General features: G+C 48.0%; 1 protein-coding gene across 7 annotated transcripts in view; it reads right to left on the bottom strand.

The window, feature by feature from the left end:
* Positions 1-2,965, bottom strand: part of LOC126995804 (fasciclin-2-like) — a 76,456-nt gene extending 73,491 nt beyond the window's left edge. The window contains exon 1 of one of the 7 annotated variants that reach the window (XM_050855652.1): positions 2,379-2,965. The gene's annotated coding sequence lies outside the window, so the exon portion shown is untranslated. The remainder of the gene's footprint in view (positions 1-2,378) is intronic. The other 6 variants (XM_050855649.1, XM_050855653.1, XM_050855654.1 and 3 more) reach the window with 6 other exon arrangements.
* Between the last annotated feature and the right edge of the window lie 206 nt (positions 2,966-3,171).

Genomic DNA, 3,171 nt, shown 5'->3' with positions numbered 1-3,171 from the left:
TAAGTTACTGTTTGGTGGAGTAAAGGCGGTTCTAGTATACTTTTGTCTTCTTCCACCTCTCAACTCCACCCTGGTTATAGTGAGGTTTTTTCTTTCTTTTCTTCTCAATACCTTTCCGTCATTCCATTTCCCTTTTTTCTTGTTTTTCTTTCCTTCTCTTTTTTATTCTCTGTCTCCCTCAATTTCTTTCTTGTTCAGTTCAATTCCTTTTCTTCCCTTCATCCTTCTCAATCATTTCATTTGCCTCTTTTCTTTCTTCTTTCCTTCTTCTCCATCTTCCTCAGTCATCTCCTCTTCTTCATTTTTTCCTTCTATTCTTCTCTTCATCATTCCACTTCCTTCTGTCTCCCTTACTCACTTCCTTTTCCTCTTCTTTTTTAACCCCTTCTTTTTTTTCTCTTAATATCTCAATCATTACATTTGCCTCTTCTTGTTTTTTCTTTCCTTCTTTTCTACTGTCTCCATCATTTACTTCCTTTTCCTTCTTTCCTGTTCGTTTTTTTCCTTCCTTTTTTTCTTTATCTCAATCATTCCACTTGCTTCTATCTTTCTTCCACTTTATTTCCCTCTGTCACTTCCTTTTCCTCTTTTACTGTTCGTTTATCTCCTGTTCTTCTCTTAATTCCTTTCAATCATTCCATTTGCCTCTTCTTCTTTTTTGTTCCTCATTTCCTTTTCCTTTATTCTAGTTCGTTTCTTTCATTTTTTCCTTCTCTACCTCTTCTTTCTTTCCTTCTCTCAGTCATTTCCTTTTCCTCTTCTGACTCGTTTCTTTCCTTCTTCTCTTCATCCCTCTCAGTCATCCCATTTGCTTCTCTCTTTCCTTCTCTTATCTCCCTCACTTTTCTCTTTTATTTCGGGTCCATATTCTTCAGCACTTCGGCACCCCAGCACATATATTTGACAAAGCTTACGTAGGAGTTAGGGGCATTTCCAGGGGTAGTTTAATGGCCCTGGAGGTAGTCTGACCCTCCTTCTGTACCAAGAACCTAAAATAACACTCATTAGAACCCGACTGATCTCCTTTTGGGATTTTAGAAATAGCTGATGTGAGTGGGGAAAGAGGCTGAGAATACCAACCTTGCTTCCTACACTCTCTACATCACTACCTATTATGAACGCTAACCTATCAATGCCTTACATCATCCCATCTCTCTCTATTCGGCTGATATGAGCGTGGAAATGATTGGTTATACTTTATTTTCGCCCCCTAAACCTCGCCTTCCCTTCGGTGCATGCAATATAGTGGCAATGGGTTACTATCTAGCTGTGGAAAGGGATTTATTTGATTACTGGTTTAGTTAATAGAGCCAGCAGCTTACTTGATGGGTCTGACTGACGGACATTGAGGTTATTATTAAATTTTGTAGGGGAGAGGAAAGGGGAGAGGGGGGGGGAGAAGTGGTATAGTAGTAGTAGTAGTAGTAGTAGTAGTAGTAGTAGTAGTAGTAGTAGTAGTATGAGGAGGAGGAGGAGGACAGCTACCCAAAAGACAAACAAACTCATCCGAATTTAAGTTTTATCCACCGAAGTGATGAAGTAATTAATAGTAATAGTAGTAATAGAAGTGGTATGGAAACAGTAGTAGTAGTAAGAGGTAGTACAACAGTAGTAATAGTAGAAGTAGCAGTAGTAGTGAGGCCAGTTACCCAAAAGTCTGCCGTTCCTTTGGTATGCGAACGGCAACACTCCGGCTCGCGACCCATGCCCAGGTAGACAGATTAGCGCAGGGCAGCCCAGGTAGACGCTGCCTGGACTGTTGATCATGCCCGGCTGCCCCACCCCACCCACCTCACGGGCACTAACTGCATTACAACCCTTTACCAACGTCATCCACTCTTTCTCTCGTGTTCCTGCACTCCATACTGCTGCAAAGGTTCTAATTTAATCCTTCCACCTGGTTGTCTCAAAACTATTATTGGTGTTCCTGTGCTCCATCCTTGGTTGTCCATGTAACTGAGGCTAGTGTACTCTGTCTTACTCCGACAAAGGCTCTAATTTAGTATTTCCACCTGGTTGTCTAACTGATGTTCCTGTACTCCCTTGCTCCTGAAAAGCCCAAATTTAACATTTCCACCTGGTTATCTGTCTGACTGATGCTAGTGTACTCCGGTAAAGGCTTTAATTTACTCCTTGCACCCGGTTGTCTAATTAACGTTAAGTGTGCTCCAGTTTACTCCCGCAAAGGCCCTAATTCCACTGAGCAGGTGGCAACAAGTTGCGGGTAAGGTGGAGGAAAAGAGCGGCAGCGGGACACACACACACACACACACAGGTCCTGAATGAGTGAGTATGGAGTTTGACGTCTCCAGGAGCCGCCGAGAGGGAGTCCTTGCGTTACCTGAAGGTCACCACCCAAGACAAGAGTTCGTACTAACCTGACGAAGGGGACAGCGAAGAGCCGTTGAGTGTGTGGAGGGACACACGCACCCTTCCCTCACGCGACGACTGGAGGCCTTCAGTAATTATTTATCCTCGCACACAGGAGCAACAGGAGAGTGGCGGCTATCCAGCACCAGGGTGACGCACACCTCAAGACACCTGGCAGGTTGGGAAGGTGCTAACACGCACTCACACTGCCGCACACACACGCACACGCACTCACTCCGCCGCCCAGAGTGTCTCTCCTTCCTCACTCGATCAGACTCGCTCCCTCACCATCGCCAGGATCGTACTGCGTCAACTCGCTCGTCGCCACTCTCAGGGGCGGTCTGAGGGCCTCGCACAGCACAGTGGACGTCACGCTCCTTACTCACCGGCAGCCAGTCCTCCACTGACGAGTGGCGACCCAATCCCCCACCAGCCCGCTGAACGCCCGCCCGTCCCCAGCAGCCACAGTTGCCAGCACGGAACTCCTATCGCTTCACAGGCCCTGACACACGCCCCTGCCCCTCACAGCGTAATGCAGGACAGCCTACTTCCACACTGCACCACAATTCAAGCCCGGGAACACATCAGCGGGCCTGCAGGATCACCATTCACGGCTGCCCCCACCCCTGCGCATCCCCACCCAGCGCACGGAGCCGCCGAGTTGCCGTCCGCCGCCACAGTCAGGCTCCACCGCCGCTGCCGTTCTTTAGTCACACCCTCCAGAGGTGAACGCCTGGCTCCACGCTCAGGCCGCAGTGAGCCCACACCCAGCCAGCCCGCCACGCCGACCGGGCTGGCTGG

This window comes from Eriocheir sinensis, chromosome 9, assembly GCF_024679095.1.
Source record: "Eriocheir sinensis breed Jianghai 21 chromosome 9, ASM2467909v1, whole genome shotgun sequence".
In the NCBI taxonomy this organism is placed as follows: domain Eukaryota; kingdom Metazoa; phylum Arthropoda; class Malacostraca; order Decapoda; family Varunidae; genus Eriocheir; species Eriocheir sinensis.
Note: the sequence above shows the minus strand (reverse complement) of the source record. Positions and strands in the feature narration are given on the sequence as shown.